This window comes from Myotis lucifugus, unplaced genomic scaffold (assembly GCF_000147115.1).
Source record: "Myotis lucifugus unplaced genomic scaffold, Myoluc2.0 scaffold_197, whole genome shotgun sequence".
NCBI classification, from domain to species: domain Eukaryota; kingdom Metazoa; phylum Chordata; class Mammalia; order Chiroptera; family Vespertilionidae; genus Myotis; species Myotis lucifugus.
The window spans coordinates 2,412,536-2,430,025 of NW_005871245.1; the positions used below are offsets into that span (position 1 = coordinate 2,412,536).

A 17,490-nucleotide genomic window follows, 5' to 3' on the forward strand; every position below is an offset into this window, starting at 1 on the left:
AATTTTCCACATTCTCACCAACACTTGTTAATCTCTGCCTTTTTCATCATAGCTATCCTAGTGGATGTGAAATGACATCTCATTGTGGCTTTGGTTTGCATCTTCCTAATGAACAGTTATGCTGAGCATCATTCATGTTCTTACTAATCATTTATATATCTTCTTTGGAGAAATGTCTATTCAAATCCTTTACCCATTTTTAATTAGATTGTTTATTTTTTTGCCCTTGTTGAATTGTAGGACTTCTTTATGTGTTCTAGATTTTAATCTCTTATCAGATAATACTAGAGGCCCTGTGCACAAAATTCATGCACGGGTAGGGTCTCTAGGCCTGGTTGGTGATCAGGGCCAATGGGGGCCTTCCTTCCCCAGCTGCCGGCCAGGGCCTTCCTTTGTTCTGTGCCACCCCATGGTGGTCAGTGCACGTCATAGCAAGCGGTCAAACTCCCGATCGGTTGAACTCCTGTTAGCCTTTTATTATATAGGATGATTTGCAAATTCTTTTTTCTTTTTTGCAAATATTTTCTCCCATCTGTAGGTTGCCTTTTTTTCTGTTGATAGTGTTCTTGGATGCACAAAAGTTTTTAATTTTGATGAAGTTCAATTAATCTGTTTTTTCTTTTGTTGCCTGAGCTTTTGGTGTCATATCAATATCATTGTCAAAGCCAATGACATTACTTTTTTCCACTATTTTTTTTCTTCTAAGAGTTTTATGGTTTTAGTTCTTATATTCAGGTCTTTGACCCATTTTCAGTTAATTTTTGTATATGATATGAAGAGCCCCGGCACATGGATATTCAGTTTTCCCAATACTATTTGTTAAAAAGCATATCCTTTCCCATTGAAATGTTTTTGACATGCTTATTTAAAATCATATGCCGAAACCGGTTTGGCTCAGTGGATAGAGCGACGGCCTGCAGACTGAAAGGTCCCAGGTTCGATTCCGGTCAAGGGCATGTACCTGGGTTGCGGACACATCCCCAGTAGGAGATGTGCAGGAGGCAGCTGATTGATGTTTCTCTCTCATCGATGTTTCTAACTCCCTATCTCTCTCCCTTCCTCTCTGTAAAAAATCAATAAAATATATTTAAATAAATAAATAAATAAATAAATAAATAAATAAATAAAATAAAATAAAATCATTTGACCACATATACAAGGGTTTATTTCTGGATTCTCTCTTTTATTCTATTGGTCATGTTTGTTTTTATGCAATATAGACTTTTCAAGATACCATTTTTAAATATATCAAAACATTGATAACGTGGGGAGATGAGAACTCTCATACGTTACTGGGGGAAATGAGAACTGCTATAACATTTTTGGAAAGTAATGTGGCAGTATCTTTCACATTTTAATATAGTATATGGGATCTTTTATACAGAAATAAAAATACTAGTATATAAGCATATGTGTACAAAGATATTTATTATGGCATCATTTGTAGTGAGAAGAGGCTGAACTGAAAAATACTTAGATAGCTACTCTCTCTGCATCTTTCTCTTCCTGGAGTCACATGCTTTCTCATCTCTGTTTCTGTCTGCATTTCTTCCTGGACTTGCATATAGATCAACAAGGTCACCAGATTTGAGTCTCTCTGACCTTACAAATTTCAGTGTTCACCACAGTCTCAGGCTAGAGTTTCCATTTTGTTCATTTACAAATCTGTGATGTTGTTTTTTATGTCACTTTTTATAGTTTCTAGTTCTCTACCAAGGTTTTCAAGTTTGGCTTTTATTGCCTTGAACATAGTACACAGAATTGTTTTACAGTCTGTGTCGAATGATTGCAGCATACAGAATCCTTGTGGATCTGTTTCTATTATCTGTTATTTCTCCTCCTTACTCATGGTGTCTTGTCTCCTCAGGTGCCTGGTTATTTTTGTGTGGGACACTGTACTTGAAAAAAATTTTATCTAAATAACTTGAGGCCCAGAATATTTTTCTTCACAGAGGATTTTCATTTGTTCTTGCCATGAGCAATTAAAGCCAATTTAGTACAAGTTCAGGCCCTGAGATTTTTCTAGGCCACTTAGATGATATAAAGTCAGCCTACAGTCTGTATGAGGTTTAGTTTAATTCTAGTGCTCCCTTACATCTAAAGTGCAGAGGGTAATATATCAGGGTCATCACTCTTTATGGGTTCTGAACCCCAACTTTTTTTCTTTTTTTAAAAAACAATTTTATTATTTTATACATTTTTATTTTATTTTATTTTTTTTTTACTGATTTCAGAGAGGAAGGGAGAAGGAGAGAGCAGTAGAAACATCAATGATGAGAGAAAATCATTGATCAGCTGCCTCCTGCACGTCCCCAACCCAGGTATGTGTCCTGACTGGGAGTTGAGCCAGTGACCTCTGTGTTCATGGGTCAGTGCTCAACCCCTGAGCCACACTGGCTGGGCAAGTTTTACCTTTTAAATTTAAAGTGTACAATTTGGTAGTTTTGAGTATATTCACCAAGTTGTGCGAGCATAACCACTATCTAATTCCAGAACATTTTCATCATCACCTTCCAAAAGAAACCTAGTATCTGTTAGCAACGATGCTCCATTTTTCCCTCCCCCTAGCCTCTGGTGACCACTAACCTACTTTCTGTCTCTATGGATTTACTTAGGACATTTCATATACATGGAATCATACAATATGTGGCCTTTTGTGACTGGCTTCTTACACACAGCATAATGCTTTCAAGTTTCATCCATGTTATAGCAACTATCAGTACTTCAGTACTTTATTCCTTTTTATTTCTGAATAATATTCCATTGTATGGATATACCATATTTTGTTTATCTATCATCAGTTCAGACACTTTTTGCTATTATGAATATTGATGCCACAAACATTCATTACAAGTTTTTGTGTAAACAAAGTTAATTAATACAGAATGACTAATTAATGTACTAATTATGCATTAACACAGAAGTAATAGAATGTGGTAAGCATCATATAGTGGATTTTTATTTGTTTTGGTTGCCCAGCATCTATTCCTCCTTCTTCTTAGTAACAATACCCATATTCTCTTTTATTCTAAATATTTTTAATTGATTTTTAGAGAGAGAGGGAGAGGGAGAGAAAAAGAGAAACATCAATGTAAGAGGGAAACACCAATCAGCTGTCTCCTGCACACCCCCTACCAGAGATCGAGCCTGCAACCCAGGCATGTGCCCTAAAATTGAACCGGCAACCTTCTGGTGCACTGGACAATGCCCAACCAACTGAGCTACACCCGTCAGGGAAATACCTATATTCTCTTATAAGGACACTTCCAAGAAAGCTGACTTCACACCAAATCCAGGGTAGACCCTATTTAGGTTAAGATCAGCATATCCTACCTCCATGAATATTGATTAGTTTAGCCATGGGCAAGTGACCTTAATTCAGGCCAATGAGATATGAAATGACCTTTGCTAGGCTTCTGGAAAAGATGCTTCTTTGTTGTTCTGAAGTAGCTTCCTTGAAAGATGTTCTCTTCCTACTAGAGATGAGGGAAGCACATGTAGCTTTCCTAGAAACTGTTACAGCCATATTGAGACCAAGGAGCAAACTGTATAAAATCAACTATTTTAGAAGAAACCAGCTCTTCGGAAACATCACTGAGCCTCAACAATGAGGACCAAACTTCACCTAAATTTTCAGTTGATGACTAGTAAATTCCCTTAATTGCTTAAACCAGTTTGAGGTAAGTTTCCTGTTGCTTACAATCAAAAGATTACATCAGAATATTAATAAAAACTAAATTTTTATAGCACTTTATAATGTAACTCTGAGCTATGTGAATTCAATGGTGAACACATTGGATACTGTCTGTAGAAATCATGAAAGGTTTCATGTAGAAAGTGACATCTGAATTACAACTTGCAATTTAGAAGGTATTTACTAAATATGCTAGGCTAAAGAAAATTAAGCAGATTTCTTTTATTGGAGACCTCAGAGACTTTAATATACTCACTCATATTATATCCATAACATGAATTATGAATATATCCGAGAGGAATATAATATCCAGTGTTTCCCAAATTTATTTCACCCTGAACACCTGGTAGTATCTTAAGGAATCCTGCTGGCTTCAGAAACACTGGTATGTATAGTGTGTTAATGGATGGCTAGAAGAGATTAAGACCATCTTGGCCCACTTTTTAGGAAGTTTGCATGAAGGTTAGGGCATTTGAGAGACATTTAAAGCAACTGGTAAACCCTGAACAAGTAGAATAGATCTTGGTAGCTTCTTGACCAAGTCAAGTTTATCAGCTAAGCTCTGTAGTCAAGAAGAAATTAGAAAGGCTAGTCATTAATGGTAAATCATTCTTTTTTTTTTTTTCTTTTTTCCAGTTGATCAGCAGCCTAGCCAGGTTCTCTAGCCAGGTTAGGTCTTTTTTTTTTTTTAGAACCCAACTGGATTTTATTTGACACGGAACACAATAGGACTGCAGGAGTAGCAAACTGAAAAGACAGAGCGGAAAAGACCCAGTTCTATCTAACTTACAATTAAGTAACAGGAGGGCAAGTCATTAAATGAATAACAAAACAGTTGAGCTTGATAGAGAATATTCTTTTTCTAGTGCCCATACTTTTGGAATTCCCACTCTCTGTTGTCCAGCGGACACACGTGCCGTGTTTTGAGCCAGCGAGAGATGCAGTGGAAGTGAAAAGCATGATTACAGACTCCCCACGCAAAGGGGCACTCTTCAGAAGTGGCAGATGCCTGGTTCGCCTGACATTCTATGCAAAGATCCATAATGTGGTTCCTGCAGATGGCACAGTTATCAACCTCAGTGTCCCAGGCCCAGAGGGCTACTGCTGTCCACTTTTCCACTTCAAAGCGCTTCTTGCCCGCGCCGCTGTTGGTGCCGCTCAGGGTATCCACATCCATCGCTGCCGCCATTCTGGAAACACACGGTCTCAGGTTTGGTAAATCATTCTTTAAACTTTATCTTTAAGGCTCTTTTTAATTTTTTTCTGGAATCCTGGAGCAAATTCAACAAATGAAAGAAAATAACTATTAGTAAAATAAGTTAAAGTGACACACGTAAAAACGTATTGCCTGCGGTATTTGTAGGAAATACTTGCAGAATAGAGGCATGACTAATGAGCAACTGATTCCTTTAACAAGGTAGTTGGTGATGCACTTGTCACATCTCAGTTTCACTACATAATTGTAAATGTACCCTGAAATAAATACCACATCTTTTCAGCTCTAGCTATCATATAGGAACAATTGATAGCTGGAGAAAACTGCAATTTATAGTTGATAAAATTAGAGAATTAAAGGTTGTTACTTTACTAAGACAGAATCATTAAGTCTCTAAAACCCATTTACAATAATTGATAGTAACTCCATTTACCCCAGCTGAAGGAGTCAGTGAATAGAGCATCGGCCTGCGGACCAAAGGGTCCTGGGTTCGATTCTGGTCAAGGGCATGTACCTTGGTTGCAGGCTCCTCCCCAGCCTGGGCCCAGGGCTTGTGCAGGAGGCAACCAATCGATGTGTTTCTCTCACATTGATGTTTCTCTCTGTCTTTCCTTTTCTCTCCCATTCTCTCTAAAAATCAATGGGAAAATATCCTTAGGTGAAGATTTTAAAAAAGAATAAATAAATAAACCCAAATACTATTTCTAGAAGAGCTACATGGTAGAAAGAAGAAAATACAAACGCTGATCTTTTTAAGAGTAAAGGCTTCATTGACTCTTATATGCATCAGCCAGTGCTTATCCAAATTCTAGGCTGAAATAGTATCTTACATACAGCACACCTATCAATAGAAGGCCAATTTGTCCCAAAGCAAGAAAAGCACACAAAACCAAATTCCTGGGCAGCAAAATGCAAATACTGACAAAATAAGCAGTTTACAGGGAACTTCTTATCAACAGCTAAGTATTTAAAGGTAGAGAAAACCTGAGATACTCCTCAAGGTCCCAGATTGATACACCAAACATTCACTCCCAAGTTTGCTACTTAGTGACTGAGTCTCTAGCTGAACTATCTTAAAAAGACGTAAGCTCCGCAGGCATGACTCAGTGGTTGAGTGTCAACCTCTGAACCAGGAGGTCATGGTTTGATTCCTGGTCAAGTTATATGCCTGGGTTGCAGGCTCAATACCCAATGTGGGCCTGCAGGAGGCAGCTGATCAATGATTCTCTCTCATCATTGATATTTCTATCTCTCTCTCCCTCTTCTTTCCTCTCTGAAATCAATAAAAATATATCTTTTAAAAAGAAAAATAATACGCCCTGACTGGTTTGGCTCAGTGGATAGAGCGTCGGCCTGCGGACCAAAGGGTCCCAGGTTCAATTCCAGTCAAGGGCATGTACCTTGGTTGCGGGCACATCCCCAGTTGGGGGTGTGCAGGAGGCAGCTGATCGATGTTTCTCTCTCATCGATGTTTCTAACTCTCTATCCCTCTCCCTTCCTCTCTGTAAAAAATCAATAAAATATATATTTTTTAAAAAATACATAAAGTATGCCCTAGCCGGGTGTCTCAGTTGGTTGGAGTGTCTTCCTATACACCAAAAGGTTGCAGGTATAATCCCTGTTCAGGGCTCCTTTGGGAGACAACCAATTGATGCTTCTCTCTTACATCAATGTGTCTCTCTCTCTTCCTTACTTCTTCTCTAAAAATAAATAAGAACATATCCTCTGGTGAGGATAAAAACTAACAACACATAAAGTATAAGAAAGCAATTACCTCTGCTCTGTCCTTTTAAAATTGTTACAATATTCTTCGGACCCAAAGATTTGTTCCTTACCTTGAAATCTTCCACTTCCCCCATGCTAAATCTTTTTTCTTTATATTTTACTCTGCTTCCCTGAACACGATTCCCAAAGGTTTTTTCAAATAAACCATTCGATATTTTAGGAATAAAATATATGGCATATTTTCAACAGAATCAAAAGGCAATTCAAGATTCTACACTTTGGGGCTTAACAAAAGATCACTCATTCATTAAAAAATAATAATATTCTGATTCCTTTCAAATGTTTCCATTGGGCTATGAAAGTTTTCATTGTAAAGACAAATATTATCAACCACTATTTTTTCTTAAATTATTTTCAGCCTGGCTGGTGTGGCTCAATTGGTTGAGCGTCATCCCGTGCACCAAGAAGTTGCTAGTTCAATTCTGGTCAGGGCACACGCCCAGGTTGTAGGCACAAGCTTCAGTAAGGGGGCGTGCAGCAGGCAGCCAATTGATGATTTTCTCTCATTGATGTTTCTATCTCTCCCTTTCCCTCCCTCTCTCTATGAAATCAATAAAAACATATTTTTAAAAATTATTTTCAAAATATCCTGTAAGTATAAAATAATGTACAATAGATATACAAATGTACAAGGGTATCTTTCATTACCTTAAAATAAAATTATCCCAGCTACTTCCCCATGGTATCACCCCAGGAAGTAAAAATCAGAAAATACAATTATTTCTTCACATTGAAGAAATCATGTACAGAAAGATGCTAGCCTCTGTTTTCTCATCTGAAGTATAAGGAGATTGAACAAAATGCCTCTGATGTTCCATTTCTAACTGTCTATCAGTTGCTGAAAGGCTCCCAGGCATGGGAAGCTAATAGAAACCAACATGGAAAATTGGAAGAATCTGAAGCCTAGAAAGACTCTCACAAAGTGTATCAGGACAGAAGAACAGCCAGGATAGGAAAAGAAACTGAGAAGTTGAAGAGTCAAAAGCAGATACCACATGAATTATCTCTGTTTTTCTACCATCGCTGTAAGAGAAGAGAAAATACATTACTACCTAATAATATGCTTTCTTCTATTAGGTTGAGCCACATGAAATTATTGATATTCAATTGTTACCCAAAAAAATGACAATTTCATGATTCAAATTAATATTTTCCATTATCTCACACCAAAGACAATGACCTGATTTATACTGATTGACATAGAAAATGATAGATTTTATTTAACTTTTTATAAAGCTGATATTACTCAGTAACTGGTAAAACTATTAAACGGCCCCACATCTATTGTTGTAATTAATCTCCTTATTTCAAGACTAATTCTGAGATGCTATATTCCCTTCTTTTCAGTGTATTATGCCTTCATTTTCCATCAGTTAAGGAAACTGAATCACAGAAATGAAAACATACAATTTTCTTTAGATAATATTGAAGAAATCTTGAAATGGAGTGGCCTATGGGAAGAAGTTTAAACAATAATGCAATATTAGTCTCTGGGAGAGGGAATATAAATAATACCATATAAAAGAAAGCCAATCATGTACAGAAAGAGGCTAGCAATAAGAAAAATGTTGAGCCTACAAGAGGAAAGAGATATCCCAACCATATAGCTCAAAAACTTCAAATTGATCCTTGCCTAATCATGAAGGAACTGAAAGAAGCATTCCGTTGTTACTCTGGTTCTCTAGTAGAAGGAACTAGCTCTAAGGAACCAAGACATTAAAAAGAGAAGTAAAAAGGAGTGGCTCAACCTTTGTCATTCAAACACAAACAACAACGGATTTACTTGAGGACCTATATCTGGAGATCTAAGGTTTGGCCGTAACCCTGTCACTAACTTGTGTGGCCTTGAACAAGTCTTCACCTTCCAAAATCTGAATTGTCACCTCGTCAAAGTAAGGAGGTGGAACAAATGATCTCAAGTAATATAATTTCAAACTTACAAACAATTTTCAAGCATAGTAGAAGGAAGTCTCCCCTAAGTCCTTTTTCTGAATTCAAAATTATTTACATTTTGCTCCATTTGCTTTATTATTCTTTCTTTACATAGGTATAAATATGTGCATTTTTTTTCTGAACCATGAGACTTCGAGTCTCCATACTCTTTTACTCCTAAATACTTCAGTGTGTTATTTATTAAGAACAAAGCCACCCTAGCCGATTTGGCTCAGTGAGTAGAGCATCAGCCTGCGGACTGAAGGGTCCCGGCTTCAATTCTGGCCAAGGGCACATGCCCAGGTTGTGAGCAGATCCCCAGTGTGGGGCATGCAGGAGGCAGCCAATCAATGATTCTCTCTCATCATTGATGTTTCTATCTCTCTCTTCCTCTCTGAAATCAATAAAATTATATTTTTAAAAAAGAACAAAGCCGCCCTAACCGGTTTGGCTCAGTGGATAGAGCGTCTGCCTGGGGACTGAAGGGTCCCAGGTTCGATTCCGGGCAAGGGCATGTACCTTGGTTGCGGGCACATCCCCAATAGGGGGTATGCAGGAGGCAGCTGATCGATATTTCTCTCTCATCGATGTTTCTAACTCTCTATCCCTCTCCCTTCCTCTCTGTAAAAAAATCAAGAAAATATATTTTTTTTAAAAAAAGAACAAAGCCATTCTCTATGTAAACACATAGCATAGATACTAAAATTAGGACATTTAATATTGGTACAGTATTATGTAATTCACAGTTCATATTAAATTTTGTCAGATGACGTAAAAACATTAGAGCATCAGTCTGTGCACCAAAGGGTCTCGGGTTCGATTCCTGGTCCAGGACACGTACCTGGGTTGGGTTGCAGGTTTGACCCTGGGCCCAGTAGGGGCACATGCAGGAGGCAATCAATCAATGCGTCTCTTTCACATCAATGTTACTCTCTCCCCACCCTGCCTTCCACTCTCTCTAAAAATCAATATCAGTGACTTGGTTAAACTGGTGATTAATGAGGTTCTTCCATTATTCTCCCTTTGTAAGTATTAAGTAATTTAGGGAAAGATACTTCACCATGTAAATATCCTGCTGCTCAGCAAACTTGCACCCACCAGTTTTAGCATCCATGAATGAGTTTCTTTCTTTTTTTTTAATTGAATGTATTGGGGTGACATTGGTTAATCAAACTATATAGGTTTCAGGTATACAATTCTATAATATATCATCTGTATATTGTATTGTGTGTTCACCTCAAGTCTCCTTCCATCACCATTTATTCCTCCTATACCCTCACCACAAATGAGTTTCTTACTCCATCATTCCATCTGTAGTCATTAGTTGTCATCATACTAAAAGGAAAGGCTTTCACTTTTCCTACATTTATATAATGATTCATCTACTTATTTATATCAGTGTGGACTCATGGATTCTTATTTTATTCTCAATGGTTTATAACCCATTACTAATAGTATTTATTTTTATTAAAGCAGGGTTCTTTTTTTTTTAATATATTTTATTGATTTTTTACAGAGAGGAAGGGAGAGAGATAGAGAGTTAGAAACATTGATGAGAGAGAAACATCAAAGGAAAGGCTTTCACTTTTCCTACATTTATATAATGATTCATCTACTTATTTATATCAGTGTGGACTCATGGATTCTTATTTTATTCTCAATGGTTTATAACCCATTACTAATAGTATTTATTTTTATTAAAGCAGGGTTCTTAATATTTTTTTTATACCATGGACCCATTTAGCAGTGTGGAGAAGCCAATAGACTTCTTCTCAGAATAATGTTTTTAAATGTACAAAATAATTATGAGGATATTACACAGGTTTACAATGAAAACCTATTATACCAAAATAGTTACCAAAATATTAAAAATTTATGTTACAGTAATAAATCTGTTTCTTTATCAACACATTAAATAACAAGATCTAGAAATGAGTGCAAGCTATATCAATGTGTCTGCAACAACTGCAATGTGATGAAATTATCTGTGCTTTCTGACAGTCACAAGTAAGGTACTGCTAATCCTGCTGTGGTTTTGTTACTAATATTTATACTAAAAGGCAGTGTGAAAGTTTAATTATGAATTAGTGAAAATAAAGATGTAATTTTCCCCATCTACCTTCATGGACCCAGTGACTTCTATCCGGGATGCCAGACTGATATTCCCTGATATAGTCTCCTTGTGCCCCTATCTAAGACTCTAAGTCTACCTTAATAGCACATCATTTTTCAGGCCCCAAATTTCAATCCCTCAATATAAAAGTTCTCTCATCAATGTATAAAAACTAAATAAGATTTGAAAGGACACAAATTTGAGTAAAAGAAAAAACTGCTTTAGGAATCCAGGGTCCTGCCTGGCTCAGTGGTTGAGCTATGAACCAGAAGGTTACGGTTCAATTCCCAGTCAGGGCACATTCTGGGTTGAGGGCTCAATCCCCGGTGTGGGGCATGCAGGAGGCAGCCAATCAATGATTCTCTCTCTTCATTGATGTTGTTTTCCCTCTCCTCTCCTCTCCTCTCCTCTCCTCTCCTCTCCTCTCCTCTCCTCTCCTCTCCTCTCCTCTCCTCTCCTCTCCTCTCCCTTCCTCTCTGAAATCAATAAAAAAATATTTTTTAAAAAATCCAGGGTCTTATAGCACTAAGGCAAAGAAGTAGCCCCCTGAAGACTGGCCTGGACCTGTTATAGGTCCAGTGAAACTGAAACCCATATAAAAGGAATAACTTACCTAGGATCTGACGAAGAATAGAGTCTACAGGCAATGGCCAGAAAAGTCATCTTTAGAAGGCTTGGTGATGAAAAGACTTAATGGGCATCTATTCAAATTGTGGATTCTAAAATGATTGAAGAAATAGAAGCCTTAGAAATTCCAGCTTGGATGTAAGAATCTGTTTATGCTATATGACATAGAGACTGAAAATAAAGGGGAAAACAAGGCCTGAATTCCATTATTATAAAGCTGATGAGTTGTGTCAACTTTTCTAGTTTTTAGTGCAATATGATTTTCCCTTAAGAAATCAGATATTCTTGGCTGGTATAACTCAGTTGGTTGGAGCGAGTTCGATTCCCAGTCAGGGCACATACATAGGGCACATAAAAGTTAGGGCACAATCGGTTGCAGGAGGCAACCGATTGATGTTTCTCTCTCCCCCGTCTTTTTGTATTTGTAAAATACAAAATAAAAAAGAAATCAGATAGTGTCATTGTTCTCCCAGTTCAGTGATAATAAACCACAGCAGTTTGACTATAATGAATGTGAATACAGTCACATAAGAGAGTTCTGAAAATTATCCCTAGATTTACTAAATAATACAGTTTCTCATGTGATTTTTTTTCATTATACTTAAGAAAGACCATGTTCGTTGGGTTCTTACAACTTAACTTCTGGATTTAAACGTCAGAAATAAAACAGGATTGAGCTGAAAAACCTAGTTATATTATCTTAAAGCACCAACCGCATGAGAGGCAACAATTTGTAGATCAGGACATAACAGCAATGTTGAAGTTGCAGTGAACTTTAGGAGAAGGAGCCAAGCAAAAACAATTAAGAATAGCTGAATGAAGCTAAAGTTTATAAAATCATTGTAGAAGGGTAAGTTTGAAAAATAAAGATCAAATGCAATGCTTTCTAAATTGGTCAAAAAGTATTTAAATTTAAGATACATGTTTAATCTCTTGGCTGTAAGCGATTTTCTTTGGGGGCGGGTGGGTAAGAGTTTTTGATCTAACATTAAATCAAAGGATTCTCCCCTCCTACTACTTTAGGAAGTTTGAATTCCACTGCAAACTAGATTTTACTTCTCTACCACTGATCTTCCTTAAGACTCCTCACCAAATCTATGCATGCAGGCAAGTGTTTAAATGCAAGATTAGTTCATCCTTCCTGAAATAAAAGCTATGTTTTTGAACACTCATGTAAAGTTAAACAGTAGATAATTCTTAACTCTATCCCAGTTTTCTTCAGTGTTTAAAATCTGAAGACCTGGACATCCTTAAAGTTCTCTTTCCTGACACTCCTATGATCTTATTTTCCAATATTGGACTTGTCATTACTCATATCGCCATTAAGTCACTGTCTGTGCCTGCTCCTTTCTGTTGAGATGCTTAACTATTCATTGTTCCCATCTCTTGATCTACATGTTGAGAACCTGAGAACGGCATAATGAACAGACAAAGATTTTTGGCAACCTCAAATAATATATAACTTTTTAAAAAATATTTTTTATTGACTTCAGAGAGGAAGGGAGAAGAAAAGAGAGAAACATCAATGATGAGAGAGAATCATTGATCAGCTGCCTCCTGCATGCCCCACACTGGGGATCCAGCCTGCAATCTGGGCATGTGCCCTTGACCAGAATCCAACCCGGGACCCTTCAGTCCACAGGCCGACACTCTATCCACTGAGCCAAACTGGCCAGGGCAAATAATATATAACTTAAGTTATTTTAAAAATGAAATAATCTGAGCTCTGGCTGGTGTGGCTCAATTGGTTGGAATGTCCTCCTGGACACCAAAAGGTTCCAGGTCCAATACCCGGTTGAGGCATGTACTGGAGGCCTTCGATTGATGTTTCTCTCTCTCTCTCTCCCTGCCCCCCTCTCTAAAGTTAATAAAAACATAACCTTGGGTGAGGATTTTTTAAAATGAAATAAAATAATCTGGAAATGAATTTTTACTGATTTGAGCCTGTGATGGAGAGTTTTATCTCCACTACTAGATCGATTCTTAAAAATAGCCCTGTTGCCCGGCCAGCATGGGGCATGCAAGAGGTAGCCAATCAATGATTCTCTCTCATCATTGATGTTTCCATCTCTCTCTCCCTCTCCCTTCCTCTCTGAAATCAATGAAAAAATAAATTTTTAAATTAAAAATAAAAATAGCCCTGTCTTGTCCAACGTTATATTCCACAAAAGACCTAACATAGTACTATGCCCACAGAAGGCATTCATTTACTGAACATATGTTAAGAAAGTGTTAGCATGCAACCCTCTCAGTCTATTTAGCATATAACTGTCTCGTAACAAACCTGGACTGGTTCTTCAGATCATCTATGCTTAAAAGACACCAGCCCAATAAATAATCTAGAAATATGTGCAATAGAGGAAAATCATGATAAAACTGTCATTTAAAACAAAACAGATCCATATTTACAATGCTTGGAATAAGACTCTGAAAACATTTGAGTCTCATATAATGACTCTCTAGATGTACATGAAATTACACAAGTCTTCTGTTTCCTTTAATTCCCAGTTATAGCTTTAAAGTACACAAAAAGTTTGGAGTCAGTGCTTTAAGATTCTGTATGGCTTCTCTTGAAAGTCTCTCATAGACTCCAGATCATTTTAATCAGAGCTGAAGCCCAGGGAAGAATTGACTTTGGGATGGGGGGGGGGGGGGGAGCCGGGGAATTCAGAATAATAATTAATAACCAATCATCAACAAAGTTAACTTTTAAAATAAATGTACATTTAAATCAAGGAGACAAATTCTGCCAAAATGTTTTCAAAATGGAAAGAATCGCCCTAACAGGTTTGGCTCAGTAGATAGCGCATCAACCCATGGACTGAAGGGTCCCGGGTTCGATTCCCATCAAGGGCACGTAACTCAGTTGCAGGTGCCTGCAGGAGGAACCAATAATGTTTCTTTCTCTGTCTCTCCCCCTTCCTTCCACTCTCTCTAAAAAAATCAATGGAAAAATATCCTTGGGCAAGGATTAACAGCAAACACACAAAAAAAACCCAAAAGAATAACCTTGAATGGGAAAGGAATAAGAGAATCACAAAACCTAGGAGCAAACATTATACATCATGTTAAAAAATGACTTTGGTCCCGGCCAGATAAGCTCAGTTGGTTAGAGCATCTTCCTGATACACCAAATTTAGGATTAGGTCCCAGTCAGGGAACATACAAGGAGCAACCAATGAATGCAGAAATACATGGAACAACAAATTGATGTTTCTCTCTCTCTCTCTTTTCCTTTCTAAAATCAATAAATTAAAAATTAAGGAAATAAACCTTCCTTTAAAAAAATGACTTTACATTGAACAAATCACCTGTACCACCTCTAAAAGCTTACTAAGATCTCCAATTGGCCCTTCTTTTTTTAAAATCTTACTTATTGATTAGAGAGAAAAACATCGATTTGTTGTCCCACTTACTTATGCATTCATAGGTTGATTCTTTTTTTAAAAAGTATTTTTATTGATTTCAGAGAGGAAGGGAGATGGTGATAGAAACATCAATGATGGGAGAACCACTGGTTGATGGATGGCTCCTGCACACCCCACACTGGGGGTGGAGCCAGCCACCCCGGCATGTGCCCTGGCCGGAACCTAACCATGACCTCATAGTTCATAGGTGGACGCTCAACCACTGAACCACACTGGCCAAGTCTTTGGTTGATTCATGCATCTGCCCCGATTGGGGATCAAATTAGTATCAGGACCAGGCTCCAAACAACTGAGCCACAAGGCCCGCCCTTCTTCTAAGGTAACCAATATGTAGTTTATTTGGAGTAAATTGTGACTTTTTAAAAATATATTTTTATTGATTTAAAAGAAGGGAGAGGGAGAGAAACATCAATGATGTGAGAGAATCACTGATGGTCGCCTCCTACACGCCCCCTACTGGGGATGGAGCCCAGAACCTGGGCACGTGCCCTGACCAGAATGGAACCCGGGACTCTTCAGTCCGCAGGCCGACGCTCTAACCACTGAGCGACCGGCCAGGGCACGTTTCTGTGACTTTTGCTGACTGGGCGGGTACGGTTTGGCTTGAAGGACTGAGGGTTCCAAGAGAAAGATCGGAGACTTGGTCTGCAAGGCTGCTTACATTTCAGGGGGTCGAGGGCCCATCTTCCCAGCGTCAGGGCGTTCGAACTTGGAACCACTCGAGGGGCCATTAGAGTCAAGTACGTCAGATCTCGGGACCTTAACTTCCCCATCCGCAAAATGGGGCAGCCGACCACTACTTCCAGGGGGGAGAGTCCAGGACTAGAACCCGCGGCCCCCGCCGACGTGAGAGCCGCCACCTAGTTAGTGGGAAGTGGGAGGTGGCGCCGAGAGGAGCGAGAACAGGGCAGTTTGCAGGAAGTGCTTTAGGGTTGGGAGGGGAGAGAGGAGGCGGAGGCGGGAATGTGAAAGCCGAGCTCTCACTGCGGAGTTTGTTCCGAAGCTCAGGGAAGGCGGGGCGAAGCTGGGGTGAAGGGGTTAGTTAGTCAGTAGATGGGCGAGACGAGCTCCCTCCCCCTCAGAAAGAGAGGGCTGGGCGCGGGGGAGGCTCGGAGGCGGCGGCGGCGGAGGAACATGGGGGAGGGGAAAGCGGACGCGCTCTGGAAGGGGCGGAACCCGCGCGCCCCCCGCACGCATGCGCGCGCCAGCCCCTCCAGCTCCCAGGCCCGGGCTTCAGACCACGCACCCAGCACCGACGGCGCGGACGTTCGAGGAGGCGGAGCCTGGCGGCCCTCCCCTCCCAGCTGGGACCGCGTCCCGCCGCGCGCCCCTCCAAGTGGCGGGTTGCCACTTGTGTCTTCAGGGGGGGTTTACGAAGCAGGAACCGGGAACACGTTTCTCTCTCGGGCTCTTTTCGTTCCCCTCCCCCACGGAGGAGGAGCGGGAGGTCCTGGGCGTGTCCGGAAGAGTCCGCTCCGGGTTTTCCCGCCCACTTTAACTCTGTGAGCGCTTCGGCCGCGCGGCGCGGCGCTGCACTCCCGGGCGCGCCCGAGCCCTCCGCCGGCACTCGTTTCACCTCCCCCACGCCTCTCCCCGCCGAGGGAGGGTGGGAGCTCGCACCTCTTCCCCGAGCTCCGCGGGCCGGGCCGCCACGCCCGAGCTCCTCAGGAGTCCAACTCCGGCAGCCCTGACAGCGGGGCTTCTCTGACGAGGCCACGCTGAGGGACTACTTGACGTCTCCGTGCGCTCGGTAGTGCGGCCGCGCTCGGAGCTCTTCCTGGAAACTCCCGCCTAGGGGAGCCAGGGGAGGCCGGCGGGGGAGGGGAGGGGAGCGGGGAGGCGCACGCCCCCCTTCCCGGGGGAGGGCTCCGCTCCCCCGCCCTCTTCCCGGTGAGGAGGGGAGGGAAGGCGTGAGGCGCGGGGAGGGAACGGGTGCGGAAACGGGGGGTGGGGGGGTTCCCGCCCCACCCCCGCTTGGAGAACAACGGGTTCCCGCTGCTGCCCCCTGCCGCCCGCGCCCCGCGCCCCAGCCCGGCCCCCAGAGGGGCGTCAGGGGCGCTGCCGCCGTTGGGGCCGTGGGAAAACGGAGCCGAAACTTAGAACAACTGACTAGTTTCCTGTCAGAAAACTTCCAGTTACTTTAGAGGAGCGCGCGGGTCCCGCCGGCGTTGGCCACACTCACTGCAGCCCGTGACCTCCCTTCTGCTTTAAAACAACGGGGAGCGATTGGGGGGGAAGCAGTCGGCTGATAGGACCTAGAGCAACACCACGTTGTACCGCTGACTCAAAGGAAGTTAAAATACTGATTGAGAGGGATTTTAAAGGAGCTACTTACAGAAGGAGCCTGGGTTTTTCAAGTTACGGCTTTTTTCCTCTCCGTATGTACACAGATTTAAGTCATGAGAGTTTATTACGGCAGTGCATCTGCTTGTAAGCTGACGAGTTCGTGGCTTAAAAAACCTTGGTGAACTTTTCAATGTTGCCACTTTATTATTTTTTAAATTTTATTTAAAATCCTCACCCGAGGATTTTTTTTTTTTTCATTGATCTTGAGAGACAGTGGGAGAGAGAGGGAAAGATCTATTGGTTGTCTCCTGCACCGGCCCTGACCGGGGAGGAACCTGGAACCCAGGTTCCTGCCCTTGACCGGAGTCGAACCCGGACCCTTTGGTCCGCAGGCCCACGCTCTGTTCCC

The 17,490-nt window shown here is 40.8% G+C and overlaps 1 pseudogene; it reads right to left on the reverse strand.

Annotated features, from left to right (window-relative positions):
* Nucleotides 1-2,937: 2,937 nt before the first annotated feature.
* Nucleotides 2,938-17,149, reverse strand: LOC102440623 (annotated as a pseudogene).
* Nucleotides 17,150-17,490: the final 341 nt, after the last annotated feature.